Source organism: Belonocnema kinseyi, chromosome 6 (genome assembly GCF_010883055.1).
Source record: "Belonocnema kinseyi isolate 2016_QV_RU_SX_M_011 chromosome 6, B_treatae_v1, whole genome shotgun sequence".
NCBI lineage: Eukaryota > Metazoa > Arthropoda > Insecta > Hymenoptera > Cynipidae > Belonocnema > Belonocnema kinseyi.
Genome location: NC_046662.1, coordinates 133140056 through 133157897, shown reverse-complemented (window position 1 = coordinate 133157897; position 17842 = coordinate 133140056). Strand labels below are relative to the sequence as shown.

The 17842-nt window shown below is 35.3% G+C and overlaps 1 protein-coding gene across 1 annotated transcript in view; it reads left to right on the top strand.

Annotated features, from left to right (window-relative positions):
• The window catches only part of LOC117175704 (serine/threonine-protein kinase minibrain), a 349640-nt gene that overhangs the window by 324645 nt on the left and 7153 nt on the right, over positions 1-17842 (top strand). The window lies entirely within an intron of this gene.

The following is a 17842-nucleotide window of genomic DNA, read 5'->3' as shown; positions in this document are numbered from 1 at the left end:
CCATTTGGAGACGACCAGACATTTGACTGAAATTGAGAGTTTGGTGTAATAGCCAATTTTTTCTTATAGTTGCCTTATTGCCCTATATAATATATATTTAAGTCATAAATATCGATTAAGCCAATTTTGAAAAATTCAAATGATTTGATTCATCAATATTTATGTATACCTTTGTAAAAAAATGGTATAAATGCTTACCCGGCTAAAGCCTTTGTTGTGCTATTTTTCGGCTTGCGAACAAACGACAGCAGAGGGAGAAAACAAGTTTAAAATAATTGTCTTTTCAAATAAGGATCATCCTTATGACCATATCCTTATTATAATGATTGTGAACGGTAATGCACTGAAGGAGTGTCCTTGACAAATACCCGCCGTAATACGTATTAATCTAATTATCCTTTATATGGCATTAATTTTACCATTTTAAAATAATGGCCAGCAGTCATTTTAGAGCCCTACGAATTGAACCTACTCAAATAAGAAGGGATAAAAGGTGAATTTTATTCAAACAAGTAGTAAAATGGGGGAAAAATCAAGGAATAGGGGAAAGACTGTGAAGCCTGGTTAAAGTTCAAGTTGTGCTGTACTTTAAAGATTCATTTTTACATATTTTTTTCTATCATGCATCCTGAATACAAGGGACATTTAGAACATATTCTACGCGTTTCATATACATGTTACTTCATCATTCTGTTATTTTAATGTTATGCATGTCATAGTTGCTTATGGTTAGTTTTTCTTTAGTGTAATTATGAGATCGTTGTACGTGAGATGCAGATTGTGAAATTTAGACTGATATTTTTATCATAAAAGTTACCGCTTAAATAACTTTTATGCTAACATAGAAGCCATACATCGTTTACAGATGTAACCTAACATAGTTCCAATTTCCAGTTACAGTACACTTTTGTTATCTAGCCGTCTACCGGGCTAAAGTGGAGTGTAATATCCAATAATCGGGTACTTAAAAAAGAGTTTCTCCTCTACTCCGACGTTCAGACCAGGTTGATACTCGCACTTTGAGACATGCGCAGAGACTCGCAGTTATCCAAGTGGAAGAGAATATAATTTTTGCGTTAAAGTACATGTGGAGACGAATAGGAACATAACGAGCAAGTAGATACCGAGAGTGTACTCTACTGGTAAATTTAATTTTTACATTTCTTATTTACAGATATTTTTCCCCAATCTTTAAAATAATTATGTAAGAGATCCTATTTCTGCATTAGAAATAATTTCAAAAATAAGTTGAGTTGATTTAACACCAAAGTTTAAATGATTTATTTTTTGAGTAATTTACCTGACCATGAAAATACAGAAAATTGACAATGTAGAATTCATTTTTTATGTACACTTATCGAAAATACGTTTACCTACTTCATTGTTATATGGTGTGGAGTCTACTGAATCTGATCACAGGAATCTTCGTGTCCAAATGGGATTTGGCTGTTATTCAGGATATATGATTGCTTTGGGGTGAATGAATCCCATAAAATATTGTTCGAAAATTAAAAAGAAATGGCGGAAATATGGGACTTAATGTCTTTGGACTACTTTTTTTAAAATGACGTCATGTCTTCTATGGCGCGGCTCGTGTCAGTAGGGACAACAAAAGTGTCTATGGACAAATAAATTTATAAATAATAATTATTAAAAATCTCCATACATCAATTACATTCGATTCTGCAAAAAAGGTTTTTAATACTTTTTACTATCAGAAACAAAATGAAAACAACAAATTTTTACTCTTCAAGAATATAATTCATTATAAAATATATCAGATTCATTAAAAAAGATATAGAATCAATGACATAAATATGTACAAATGTTTTTTAGTATAACTATAGAAGTTTAAACATTTTTTAATGTGTTGTAAGAAAATAATAGAAAGAAACTAATTTCTTGGGAATTAGCAACATTGAATACCTTAATTTCAACTAAATTTTCACAATGTGTGGACAAGGGATATTTTTGAGTTCGATTAAAGAATATTAATAAATAATTTGTTACATCGGAGACCAAATTTATTAACAATTACACAGGCGCGCGAAAAAAAGGTCTGGTCCAACAGACGAGATAAACATTCCTATAAGTTTTTGGGGTCGTTGAATACGAATCCGGCGTTGGTTTTACTCGTTCAGGTCGCATTTTGCTCCTAACCTCAAAAAAATGATGAAAGTTGGAATATTCACAGAAACACCCAGAAAGCAAAGCGGTTATATGTTTTCAGGGTAGCTGCACACCCTCACGCCCACCTGCAAAGCAGGGTGCCTTCGCTGACTTCGTTACCTCAACAAATCTGAGAACGAATCATTCTACAAATCCCCTTTCAGGGCAGTTGTCATCGTCACAGTATCTGTCAAGGCAGCAGCATTTTGTACTAGAGACTGATAGTCATGCCCAAGGAATGACTAACAAGTTCTATGTACTAGACGCTGCATACAAACAATTTATGTCGAGAACAGTTTTCAGTGTTTTAATTTTTTTTGGTGATAAATGGAATGAGGCCTCGCCGAGTCAAATGACATTTAAATTTGGACTCAGCGACCCGGAAGACATATTAGCTTTTTGATTTCTGGGTGTTTCCACGAATGTTCCAACTTCTATCATGTTTTCGAGGTTAGGAACGAAATGCAACCCGACTGAGTTAAATCAACCCCTGATTCGGATTCAGCGACCCCAAAACCGTATAGAAACGTCTATCTCGTCTGGTGAACAAGACCTTTTTTTTCGTGTGCCTGTGTTATCCATTCCAGCTATTTGTAAGAAAATAAATACCATTTTTTATGCAAACGACTATAAGTTATCTTGTAATTATGGTTTAATAATTTTGTAAACAAAACTTATTCAACAAATGAGCCCTTCTGATAAGTTTCGAGATATAGAATTAATTTTTCTTGTTGGAACCGAATGCAATTGACTCCATGTCATCACCATAGAGGAAGAGCCCAGCGTAGAGAAGGGTGGATTCATTTTTCAATATGTTCGCTTGCGGGATATATAGCTTATCGCCGGATCTTATTGCAAGCGATTTTTCAGCACACGCACACTAATTATGGTTCTCCTACTACGTGTGCCATTTTGCTCATGATTTGCGCCCATGATTTACGCATGCGCGCACTTAATATCCTGCTACTAGAGGAGGCATCCGATAACTCCGCAATTCCAGGAATTTTCCGCCCCTACAGCTCCGAAATTAGAAAGTTATCGGACTTGTACTGTAAACGTATGAGTAGTAATATTTGTGAAATGTAGAATCTATTTTCTCAGTCACGTTATATTCTTTTGTCGATTGATGACCTTTTACTGTCACGTAATAAAATTAACTGTCCGGAATTTGAAGTGAGATTACCCGATCTGATACAATAACCTCAAATTTTGGATATGTTATTTCGTGACATTGAAAGGTTGTCAATCGACAAAATAATGAAGCAAGTCTCAGAAAATACATTATACGCTTGAGAAATATTACTATTCAGACCTTTATAACTTACCTTTACGTCTAGAATATAGTAACGAAAAAGTTGTCAGCACTCCTAGGTCAAGCACATATCTTTCAATATCCGCGACATCAATCCAAAAAACTCACTATGCTGCGAAATATTTGAGTCGTTTTTTGACTTATCATATTGATTTTTAATTGGAAAATTGTCATACGTCCACAAAAACACTGTCATGCATAAGGTGCTAACGGTCTAGACTTTTCTCAAGTGCGCAAATCGGGATGGTTTGAACCGTTTCAAATGGGAATTCATAATATTGTGTAATATAGTCGTCTGAATAATCGCTTACTGCAGCCCTTCCGAGGCATTCCGAGGCAAGAGTAACAACCGTCTCTTGCCCTGCCCCCTGAGAAACTCCGTAGGCCAGTAGCTCTAGGAATTACTATACCGCAGTTACTACGCTCAGAATCGGGTGTATTTATCTGTAACATTATTGATAGCATTTATTGATTTAAAATAGACCCGCCCTTTTCGGCGCATGTCCTGTTGAAAAAATTGCTTAAAGCGCATACATTGATACAAGAACGGGGTAGCCAATGAATGTTGCTAGACAAAAAAACCTTGACCACTCGCGGTAGCGGTGAGGTCCCCTCTAAAGGAGATATTCTTGAACGCATACATTTCATGGTAGAGGACATACGAGGAAGTTTACTATATTCTGGAGCCCGCTGTGAAAGGATCCTGCAATAGATAACCCAATGTTGCATTTCCCATTTGCGCTTCATTTTCAGTTAGCCAGACTCTTGCAAGGCGGATGTATTATGGGCATATGCCGCATATGCAAATTAAGAAGGGACATCACAAAAGACGCACTGAAGAAGACCCTGAGTGGAAAAGAGAGAAGGAAAGGATATAATTGGAGACAATGCAGAGACAACACAGCTGCACCGACTTCTAGATGTTCCAGCTTGCAGCGGACATATACACGCGTGTCGTTTGCGTACATATTGTTCGTGACTTTTACTTTGATCCCGGTAACCGCCTCCAAAACTGAGAGGAATTTTTTCAAGGTTTCTGTATGTTCATTGGTGTGAACGGAGAAAAAAAGAGAGCGGAAACTGGTACCCTATGGTACCCCTTTATATAGTGGCCGAAGGGGTGACGATCGGAAGATTAAGGTATCCAACATTTCATCTCGCTGGTTTCTACTTGCGAGAAAGCTACTAAACCAAGAGGCTTCTTTGCCAGAGATTTCTTCAGATTCTTTTTCGGCCAGGAGAAGTTCGTGATCAAGAGTTCCGAACGCCCGAAACAGATCGAGTAGAGCTAGAATGGTGACCTCCGAACTGTGCACTGATCGATCCCCGTAGGAAGTCCATTGGTCACATTTTGGAATAGGACGAACAAGGACCATCTCTGTAACCGTAAATTTAACTGATTTCACCACTGCATATAACTGATTTTATTGTTAATGAAATTGGAAATGTATTGGAAAATGGTATCACTATACCTTCCTATTTTTGCCTAGCAAGTCTTTCACTTTTTCTTTAGCGAATATTCTTTCTTAGGAAGAAGAATGTAGAAGGAAGGTTTGTAAGTATGAGAGGAACTATATGTAGATAAATGTATCTTTTTTCAGCCTGCTGGCCTTAGAAAATTGACTTGCTTACACTTCCATTTTTTACACAATTTTCTTAAAACTAAGTTCGATCCATACCTTATTTAAATTTTACTTATATCTACTTTCTTTTCTATTTACAATCCTTTCTTCTTCATTCTTCTTACTTCTTTCTTCTCTTCCTCTCCATCTTACCCAAGACCCCCTTCACCCGTGCATGTATCAGTATCAGTATCATGTATCAGTACATCCATGCGTATTCCACTACTTTCCACTTTCTCACACTCCTCCAGCCAGTGCTCTACTCTTGCCTCTCCTTTCACACACATTGATACATCCCCTTATCCATAGAAAGCCAAAACCTATTAAAATTAAACCTATTTAAATCATCTATCTGCAGTCCTCTATTTCTAAAGTACCTTTCTCTTTTAACCTCCATGGTCCCGCCCTCTCGTCTGTTCTTCTTTCCCATTAACACTCACTTTCCTTCTATCTCCACACGTCCACTCCATATAATAAAGTACTCATCACTTGCGACCCGCACAATTCAATTCTCCTTCCGAAATCATCTGCGAACAACTTCTTTCGTGGCACCCATACCTGGCTCATAACTACATTTGCCCTTCTCACTCTCTCTTGTATACAAGCATCTACTCCCCCATTGCTACGAACCATATCCATCCAGAATACCTCCGCAATTTTCTCCCATCTTCTGAATCTATATTTAATCTCTTCGTATTCCTCCCTTATCCTTTCGATAAGGCCTCCCTTCACTCCTCTCTCTTCCGTCACCTTTCACAATCGCCGCCTCTCCACCGAAGGAAACGCACCTTTGAGATCCACAAAAAACGTGTCAACTTGCGAAAACTTCTTCGCTAATTCTCTATCCACCACGTGTTGCAGAACGTAGATATTGTCTATGGTGCTCCTACCAACCTTATAGCCTGCCTGCGTCTCCGGAAATATTCCTTTCTCCTCGACATCCTTCCTCAGCCTCTCCGCCAACACCCTCGTGTATTATATGCACGCCATATCCCTCTATAATCCTTGCGTAATCCCTCTATAATTTTTCTACCTATCCTTATATTCTTTCTTATACAGTAGCGCTATTAACGCCTCTCTCCACCTTCCTGGGAATTCTTCACACATCCATACTTTCTTCATTATTTCCATCAGTTTTTCCCTAACCTCTTGTGTACTAAACAGCCACGCTTTGTTTTCAAGCCCGTCCAGCCCTGTTATCATTTACTTTCTTAACTTCCTTATCTGTTTCTCTTTCTCTGCGTCATTCAACTCCTCCATCACATCCTCCCTCGCTCTGCTACACCTATCATCTCTCTTCCGTGAATATGAGCCCTGAAACGATTCTTTAAAAAAACTTCCTCCTTGTCAATACTCAATTTCTTTTAAACCTATTTATTATCTTTCATACGTACCCATCTGTCATAACAATTCCCATTTCGTCTTCTAGATCTTTCTTCGCAGGTCCTTTTTCCGTTTAATGCACTTCCTCTTCATCTTTTTTTTCACCTTTTTCATTCACTATCCCACCACGGCCTCACTATTTCCTTCTTCTTACTAAATATCTATTTTTGCACACAATTTTCACTTTCACTTTCACATCCTCCCAAAACTCTCCTGCCAACTCCTCTTCAAAGCGTAACTTCCCTAACTGCTCCTGATACTTCTCTAGCGCCTACCTCGTTCAGCTTATTCTCTCCTACATCGACACTTCTTCCCACATTGCTTTTCGCCGCTTTCCCCTCTTATGCACAACCCTAATGGATGATGATCTGATTCTACCCTCTCTTCTACTAAAAATCTCATCGCCTCCTCTCACCTTTGCATATTCATGAATACATAGTCTATCACCGATATCCCTACCTTACTTACATATGTGTAATCGCACTCTTCGTCACCTGTTACCATACCATTCGCCACTGCCCAGCCCCTATCTTCAATCCAGTCCCTTAGGACCCCCCCCCCCACTTTGTTTATTATCTTATCCTTCGATTTCCTTTCGAAGTGCTCCCCTGCCCTGCAAAAGTTCCTTTGCTCCTTATTTTGGCATTAAAGTCACCACCCAGTATCACAATATCCTCCTGTCTTTCGCCTAGCAAGTCTTCAACACTTTCTTTAATACTCACCATCTCATTCTTATGGTACACTCTCACAAACTTTTACATTAACCTTCCTAACTTTACTGCTCTTATTTACACGCTCTTCCCTTTTTCCTCACCATGAAATTTTTCCTCTAATCCATCCCTAACACCCGTTATGGTTCCACCACAAGCCCTTCCTTTTTTCTTCACTCTGATCTCCTCCTGGAGCCTCTACCTATAGTACTTGGCGGCTCTATTCTACGTTTAAGTACAGTACCTTAACCTTGCTTTTCTTTCTCGTCAAAACGTGGTCAATGAAAACCTTCTTATCCTTTATCATATTTTTATTTGGCATTACCACCAACTTCTCTTTCCAGCTCTTCAATTCCACAATTGCCACTTCTTTCTCCTTTCTCCCCTACTCTTTATCTTTAACCTTCTCATTACATTATTATTTCTTCTGTCTTCCTTTTCTTTTCTTTCAATTCTTATCTCCATTGCCCTTATCCTTTACCTATCCGCCCTTTCCTCCTTTTTGTTCTCAATTCTATCTTCTTTTTCCTTCCTTACTGACACTACCTTCCTCTCTAATCCTTCTAGTTTCTCCCTCAGCTCTTTCACCTCCTTTTCTCATTTCTCACTTCTAATGCTTAATTTCTTCCTCATACCTTCCGTCTGCTCCTTAGTCTCCCTTGAATTAACCCTCAGCCCCCTGATCTCGACTATTAGCATCCCGAGGGCGTGCTTTTCTGATTGCTCCTCTATTTGGGGTTGGGGGCTACGTATTTTTAAATTTTTTTTAAACGGACAGTCTACCGAACTTTTTCGGAATCTCTTTACTGCCTCTCTTCCTTTTCAAAAGACACTCTCCCTCACTTGTGCTAAACGCTCTCGTCGCATTCTTTATTCCTTCATTCTCGCCGTTCTGCTTTTTCTCTCTCCCCAACGCGCCGCTTGATACCGTGCCATGCACTGTTACCTGCACTGTCAGTACTCTCGCTGACTACCTTCCGCTATTCCGTCTTTAAGCCGTGGTTTATATAAAAATCAAAATGAATAGGCTCGAATATTGCTAAATTGAAAGTTAAGCATTTGAACTTCAAAACTAATTCCGCACCAATAAAGCATGGTACCAGAATACTTCGTTTCTTAGCAATGATTAATGGTTTGGACTAAATATACATACCTTAACGTTCATGCTTATTTTTAAATGTAATGCATATATTATTAGTCAATTAATAAACCTTTCAATAAAGCGCAAATGTTTAGACAAATATTCAATTTTTCGGTTTTGGGGATAACATAGTATAAGAGATATTAACATTTTAGTGTAATTTTTTATTTGGAATAAAAATGTAAGTAACTTAGACATTTTTCACACAAATGTCATTAAATTTTTTTTTTGGTATATTGCGATGACTGAGCACATATCTCATAAATTTTTGTAGTGTGCTCCTTACAAGTAGGTCTCAACATGGTGGATTGTCGTACTTGTCATCATTTCAACGACTTAGCTGCTAAAATACATAATTTTGGATGATATTTTAAAATGATAAATATAATAAATTATCAAGATGCGCATGAGAGTAAATCATATTCAGCAGATGCAAAACGTACATTGCGAGATATGATCGTCACGTACGCATACGTACCCGCAAAAAATACACTCAGGCACCCAAAGTAGACTTTTTTGTTTCAACACACACTATGAACATTACAGTTAATGAAATAAAATCACATATACTTCTTATTCATAATGTGTCCCTAAGGGTTTACATTACCTCCTTTTCATACAATAATGCGTCCTACTTACTTCATATTAACGATTTTATTTTTACGATAGCGCAATTTGAGACGTATTAGCGAACGAATGTACGAGTGATACAAAGCCAGAGTGTAAGCGAGAGAGAGGGAGAGAGTTCTAGCCCCCTCCAACTCCTTTGTTCATTCTTCCACCAATCTATCCTTCCCTAGAATCTGCCACATTCTCTTCACAGATTCTTTTATTTTGCATTCCTCTCCTGATTCGTCTCAAATTTCCATGCACTCTTTCCCACTTTAGTACATAAGGTAAGTGTGCCAGTTATCGGAAGTTGAAGGCGAATTCCAGATTTCAATGTTTGAAAAACTATAGTAAACATATTTAAAGCTTAAGAAATGGGTTTTATTGAATAAAGCGGACCTTTAGAAATGTAGTTTACTTATTACTTCCGATATATCCCATTAGAATGAATATTATAAGAAGTCTAAAATTATAAATACGAGAATGCATGAGTTATCGACTAGTCAGAAACCTGGCTGCTTCAGTTATCGGCACTTCAATGTGTGAGTAATCGGCAATAGCCTTTACGTATAATTAAAAACTATTTCTTTTGTTAACTTTAAAAATTATTGCAGGATATAAAAAGTAAGAGACGATTATTTATTAACAAAAGTTTATTAACAATAGGAACTTTCGGTACACACTTTTACAAACATAGTGGTATGAGTATTTTACACTCTTGTTTTTATTTGATTTTTTTAAACCGTAAACTAAATTATATTTAATAATTTGTAAATCTTGAATTATGAAAACAGAAACATTTTCTAACTGTTTAAACTTATAATGATTATAAGAAAGTACTATTAAATAGTAAGACAATATATAATTAAATCTGTTATTTATCTAAATCTTATAAACCACATATATACACATATATTTAAAATATTGCAAAAATTACAATTTTTGAAAAAAACTCTGTTTCAATTTTATTCTGAATATTCATAATATTAGTCAAAAATAATTCATGTTCATAAAAAGAATGACAAAAGCCTAGACACATACAATTTCAGCACTACATTTAGTAAATATGGTTTGATGCCGAGGACTGCAGCACCTTTAAGAATCTATAGAATGCTGTAGTAGTCGGCATCAACGATTTTATAAAAGTTCTCTGTTTCGGAATCGTATTTTGGGTGCCGAATACTGAACCAGGTCAACATTAATGTATTCTCAATACCATTTCCAACTTACTGGTGTATGGCACCATAATTCAATAAAAAAATACTGCTTTATTATACCTGTCAAAATTTAGTATTCGACAGTTGTGCCGAATATCAAAGCAACAAGTGTACAGGTTCACCTGCCGTCGAATTTTCTACTTTCCAGAAATATTATGTATTATTTAACAAACTTTCGTACCTCTATCTGTGACAAGAACATTTATTTATATAATTAATATAGACTTACTGTAATATCTCGTTTCTTTCACCGAGTACTTCTGAGTGGTACTCTAACCTAAAATTGAAGGATTTTACTTCGCAGTAGGACTCTATAAGACCGGCCACAAAAAATGTTATTTTTCCCTTAAATTCACTGACTTTTCTCATTACAAAACAATTTGTATTCAATGCTGCGGTGTCCACACACGTAACAAATAACATTTTGTTGAGAACGAAAAACACGACAGTCTATTCTTAGCGCCCACCATATATACCTTTCACGTATACTCTCAATCGCTTTCCTTTCTGCCCATCCCTATATTTCTGCTCCATAACCTAATACTGTCTATGCCAGCATATCAAATAACCACATTCTTATTCTCCAATTTTTTTAACCTTCTTCCTGTTCTCCATATCTGGTTCATTACCTCGTCTGATTTTTTAAATCTTTTTTCTTTGTCTTTCTTACATTTAAATAAAAAATTTTCCTATCTAATTATTTATCTAATCCTATAATGAAGCCCGTCAACCCTTCTTCATCCTTTGCCATCAACGTGATATCGTCCGCGCATGCACATGTGTATATATCTTTTCGTTTGCTATCCTATCATCCGTTTCTCTTCATTTCTTCTTCCAGAACTGAAATTAATATATTAAATAAAAGTACATTCAGAGGACATAATTGTCTTACTTCTCACACTAACCAGAAACTATCTTTTACTTGTATCTTCCTTTTCACCATGACTTTTTCTATCTCGTTTCGGTCTAATAAATCAAACGCCTCTTTTAAGTCCACGAAAATTGCTACCATTTTCCCTTTCTCCCTTTTAATCCTCTTATTTACTAGATAGTTCAGAAAATATACATCAGAAAGTATCGGCCCCCCCCCCCCCCCATCAGAGAAAATATGCGTTTTCGAGAAAAATATTTCAGACAAAAGCTAACCTTAGCAATGACCTCCAAGGTTATTTCAAGGTAAACTTTTATTTTTTAAATGGAAACCCCTGTTTTTGACACCGCCAATCGAAAGAAGGGAAAATTTTACGTTCAGATATACATCAAGGTCAAGTGACCCGATGACTCTAGGTGTCATTGCAGGGACGTGTAAACTCAAGCAAGGTCTAGATGGCTGATCAGCGAAAATAAGAGGTAAAAAATCGTAGGGCTCATCAGTTCACAAAAAAACCCTATGTTTGTGGTCTGATGAGACCATCTCGCCTGAACTGGCCGGATCCACATACGAATTTTAGTTTGTGGTCTGATGAGAACATCTCGCCTTAGCGGGCCGGATCCACATACGAACTTTTGTTTGTGGTCTGATGAGACCATCTCGCCTCAGCTAGCCGGATGCACATACGAACTTTTTTTTATGGTCTGATGAGACCATCTCGCTTTAGCTAGCCGGATCCACACATCCACTTTTGTTTGTGATCTGATCAGACCATCTCGCCTTAGCTGGCCGGATCCACAAACGAACTTTTGTTTGTGGTCTGATGAGACCATCTCACCTTAGTTGGCTGGATCCACATATCACCTTTTCTTTATTCACGAGACCCTCAATGGAATTCACCTTAGCGGGCCGGATCTACATAGGGTTTTTTTGTTGATTGATGAGACCTACGATGGATCTCGCCTTAATCGAACGGATCTAGATACAATGATTAACCTTTTTTTTTTAAACGCATATTTTAGCTGATCAGCCGCCTAGACCTTGTTTGAGTTTACACGACCCTGGAATGACCCCGAAGGTCATCGGGTCACATGACCTTGATGCTTACCTGAACGTAAAATTGTCCGTTCTTTCGTTTGGGGGTGTCAAAAATAGGGGTTTCCATTTGAAAAATAAAAGTTGACCTTGAAATAACCTTGAAGGCCAACTTCAGAGTCAGTGACTATACAGATCCTCGTTCAAAACCCTGAAACTTTTGCCTTAAACATTTATTTCGAAAACGCATATTTTTGCTGATCAGACGTCTAGACCTTGTTTGAGTTTACACGACCCTGAAATGACCTCGAAGGTCATCTGGTCACATGAACTTAATGCATATCTGAACGTAAAATGTTGCGTTCTTCTCATTGTCGGTGTCAAAAATAGTGGTTTCCATTTGAAAAATATATGTTAAAGGTTAACGCCAAAGTCCGAAAAAACAGGCACATATTCTTTATGCAATGTTGGCATTAATTTCACTCGTCTATAATCTTTGACCATCTCCACTTTGCCTTTCTTCGCCATGGGTAAAACTAATCCTTGCTTCCATAACTACAACTATTGATGATTGGCTAGGTCCATTCCTTTAATTCTTTCCCATCATATTTCCAAGCCTCATTTGGAGTCTCATCTATATCAGTTGCCTTTCCATCTTTCATTATCCATAACACCTTGACTATTTCCTTCGTTTTAATGCCCTCCTCAGCCATTTCCTATCCATGTTTTCCTCCTTATCTAACTATCCTCGCTACCCCTACTAGTAATTCCATACAATTTTTTGTTATTTCTACCATCTAAATATCCTGGTTTACCCTTTTTCTTCTCTTTCTCCATTTACCACCTTCCATACCTTTCCTTATGTTCTAGCCTTTTCCGCCTTTTCTTCAAACCTTTTATTTTGCTCAATTTTTTTTATTACATAAGATAGTATACTCCTTCTTTTGTCTACCATATTTTTCTCCATGCCTTCCTTCACTAACTTCTTTTTTGCGTGTGCGCTATAATACTCTCATTATCTCTCCATACATTATTTCCATCTCCTGCTTGACATTTCTTTCCTCCATTTTGATGTTCCTCACCTTTTCCGTAAACGTTTATTTACCTTCCTTTCACCAATCGCCTTGTCCTGCATATAGTTTCTTGACCTTCTCTCTTTATTCTTCGTCCACAGCCACATAATCAATTATCGTTCCTTATCAATCACCTCAAATCTTACTTAAATTTACTAAATTCAGCAAAACCCAATCACCGCTACCAAATACTTTCATGTCGGAAACGGAATCATATTTACTCTCATTCAGATTTTTCTGTTTTTGGGAATTTTAGAATACAATATACAAACTGGGTGAAAAACATTCCGAGAGACTATTTTGATTAGGGACACCGAAGCTGCTGAGGCGATCTGTACCTAGTAGAGGCCTAGAACTCCCCTCCGCCCTGGGTACTGACCGCTGCACAACAGCCCGGTTGGCGAATCCATTCCACCTGCACAGATTGCGTTGATTCTTCTAAGATTATCAACCACGATTATCAACAATAAAATCAGAATGAATTTATTTGTAAATTTGATGACAATTGTTAGAACTCTTATTCTCTTTCTTAACAATTGACTAAACTAGAAGTTGACGGGGTTATTCCATTTCGTTATAAAAAAGAAACATATCATATTTTTAAAGCATGGTAAGACAAATACTCTACAGTAGAAGCACTTCCTTGGTTGATATCCAATCTGTCCAAATTTCATTGTGGCCATTGAAAAACACCCTTTTTAGCAACAATGACTTTTTTTCCTGTCAGGTAAATAGGTACGCATAGTCTCAACCAAACAAAAAATTTTGTTTGCTACCTTAAATGATTGTTTACACGAAGTGGATCCTTAGCTATTGACTCAAACATTAGGCCTTTTCTATACATGCCAAGACTACAAGAATGAGTTCAGGTTTCAATTTTGCCAAAAAGTCTCGATTATCTTATAGGACCCAAATGACCTTCCAAATGTTTAAAACGAATCTTGTCTTGAAAACATCATTCTTGCTTTCAAGCGCAAGCGCAACGTTGTTCTCTTTTCACCCAAGGTAAAGTGGGGTTAAGATAATTTTGGAATTAAATTGAGCTAGATAGGTAATGCGAATTTGTTTTCTTCGCTGGCGGCATATTTTCTCAAGCGGTTTGAAGTAAAATTTGTATGAAGAATATCATTTATACTTTTAGTGAGATGAATGGCTTAATTTATAAGATTGCTATAATGGGAGCAGTGGATTAAAATTTTGTATGAAGAATATCATTTATACTTTTAGTGAGATGAATGGCTTAATTTATAAGATTGCTATAATGGGAGTAGTGGATCATTAACTACAAAGTTACAATAGTTCAATCATTTCTTGATCTCGTTTCAGTTTTAAAGCCTACTTACTTATGTTTTTTTCTTTCCAAAATTTGTTCATACTTTTTTCACAAATACTAAAAATATTGCATATGCTTAACCCTTCTAACTTACTTTTTCCAAAAGCTGTCTTACCTGCACTTTTACTTGAGTAGGAAGAGGCTAACGTCGCGCTTGCGCACAAAGGTTACAGTGATCATTAGGGTGGTCTAAAATCATATCTGTTGAAATTTTTTGTTGGATTAGAGGGCATACCACCCTCCTATTTTGTGAGGTTATCGAAAAAAATTGACATTTTTGCCCAAAATTGACACAGAAATGTTCTGTTTTTCCCTTTTTTGCCATAAATTATTTTTGTTTGTCAAGTGGAATATTTTTAAGTACTTGTCAAATAATTAAAAATTGTTTAAACAATTTATTTTTCTTTAAATAATGTTTTTTACACTCACTCATTGAAAGGTAGATTTTTTATGTTTGATTGGACAATTGGACATTTTTAGGAATAATTATCTTTGTTTCAAGCATTTAGTATTTTTTTAAATAATTAATTATTATTTAATTGTAACTTTTTCTTAGAAAGAGGTATAAAACTCTAGTGTACAAAAATTAGTTAGCTTTTCTCCTTATTATTAAATATCTAAGTCATTTAGATACTAGTACGTTATTTTGTAATAAATTTTTATTTGATTAAATTAATTTTGTTTGTTTAAACAATTTCTTTCGAAAATAAGTTTTTAAAAATTCTTTTTTTTTGCAATTATTGTGGCAGTTTTTTACTGTTGAGAGCAAATTTTTTTGTTTTAATTTCTAGTGACATTAAAAAAATACAAAGATTTTTAATTTCTTTGAGAATACTAACAGCTAATCTGCGGGATCAACATAAACAAAACAAAAACTTACTTTGTACAAAATTGAATGTAATTTTTATAGAATTAAGTCTTACTAAAAAAATAAACTTTTCATGGCCAATGTAAAGCATTTTATGAACAAATATTAGTTATTTAAAGCATTTGTTTGGCGTTTAAATATTTAACAATAAGCGATATACTTAATTGAATTGCGAAAAAAGAATAGATTTTTAAATCATAATTTCCAATAAAGTGTTAAATTAATATTTAATAAATTTATTAAACAATACGGTAACGTTTTATACCAAAAATTTTGCTCTTTACAATGACAAATGACCAAAATAATTGCAAAAAAAAACAGAAACGTCAAACATTTATTTTCGACAAAAATTGTTCAAACAAACAAAATTTATTTAAATAAATAGGAATTTATTGCAAAATAAGGTGCTAGTATCTAAATGACGTAGCTATTTAATAATAAGCAGCAAAGCTAACTAAATTTAAAAAAACTAGAGTTCTATATCTCCTTTTAAGAAAAAATTACAATTAAATAATAATAAATTGTTTAAACAAATACTACATGCTTAAAACAAAGATCATTATTCCTAAGAATGTAATATCTCCCGCAAGCTAAGTTTAGATCCAGAAACCTGAATCCCATTTTTCCGAAAATCAAAATTTCCCCATGTTAATCTAATGGGATTTTCAGGGCCTTTGCAGCACGTCTTAATATTAACCGATTTGGCACAAAATTGGAGGGAATTTTTTTTCTGGCAACATCACAAAATTTGGGGGGGGGGGGTGGCATGCACTCTATTCGAAAATCGGTTTCTTGGACTACCCTAGTGATCATTCAATGCACAATTGACTTATATCTTGTATGATTGGTGTTAGTTAGACTTTGTGATGACACGGGACTAACTTTTTTGCCAATTTTTTTCTATGCTGGCAATATAAAAATATCGACATTCACTGCCAATTTAAATTAAACGAAAAAAATGTCACTACAAAATAACCCAGAAACTTCTGGCGGGGAAGGCAAGGTTTATTACCAGAAGTTCCTAGGTTTGCAAAGAAAATTTCTCGCTTTAATACACTATTACACTTTTTGCATCAGGGTCGGTTTATTTTGTTATGTCGATAGTTCCGTAACTCATGCCGAACAACATGCACAGAAGTCGGTCTCATTATTATTATTTTTAAGTGTAGTTATGTTGTTCTGTCGACAACACCACAGTTCGGTGATAATGTGACTCAGCTGAGTAGCAGTTATAGTCTGCTATAGCTGTTTTGTAACCGATAAGATCACAATACGTCAGGTAAATTGTAGTCCTAGGAATACTGAGTTCCTTGAGTAAACATTTCAAAGCCTAAAATGTGACATATTGCCTTGGGGGTTTTTCAGAGATGCAAAAACCGCACTTGTGTTCTATTTGACAGCTTTTTCATTAAAAAAAGAAGTATTTTATTATTTTATGTATTTGAAAACTTAGGAAGAGAAATATTGCCAGAAAATAGTTTTAATAAACCTAAGAGGTTAAACAGTTTAAAAAAAAAGAAGAAGATGGGAGACACAAGTGCATTGGTTTTCAAGAACTTTTTATAATATTAATATTAATTTATTAAAAAACGCAAAAAGTTTACTAAGAAGAATTCCTAAAAATAGAATCAAGAATCTAACGACCAAATTTGGACAACCTCCACAAAATGTTCCCACTGCAATCTGAAAAACAAAAAAGAAACAACCCCCCTCTCTCTTCCCCCTAAGAAAGAAGAAAAAAAATAGGAAATTATTCGTTTTCAATTTGGACAAAAAATAAAAAGGAAGAAAGAAAAATGAGAAGGCAACCAAACAAATCCCCTTCCTTCTCTTTTTTTATTTCTTTTGTCCTTTTTATTCCTACAATTATCAAATTACAGTAAGAAATATTTGTGAAAAATTATCACCAACGCTTCAGCACTCATACAGGTGGATTTTAATCTAATTAAAATATCCTAAATTTTAAAAGTTTACTGATTAAAAAATTATTTAAAAAATATTTTGCAACATTTTGCGGAATTTCACAGAATTTTGCAGTATGTTTAAGTATCTTAAGGTATCCGACAAGAATTAAACGAAGCTCAGGATTTCAAGGATTTTAGGAAATTTTAAAATCTTTACAAGGATTACAAGGAATTCTTTACAAGGAATTTAAAAATATTACAAGGGAGTTCAAAGGCTTAAGGGTATTTTAAAAAATTCGAAGGGATTTTATAGAATTCTAAAGAATTTTGAATCTTATTTCAATAGATTTTGTGGGAATAGTTCATAGTATTTCACGAAATTTCAAAGTTTTTGAGAATATAAAAAAAAAGAGATTTGTAGGGTTTACGTAGGATTTCCAAAGATTTCAAACATTTTAAGCAATCTAAAAATATTTCAAAAAATTGCAAAATATTTAATTGATTGTGAGGATTTTTATCAGATATAATGGGATTTCACGTAACTTCAGTGGATTTCAACGGATTCCAGTAGTTTATAAAGGATCATACAGGGTAT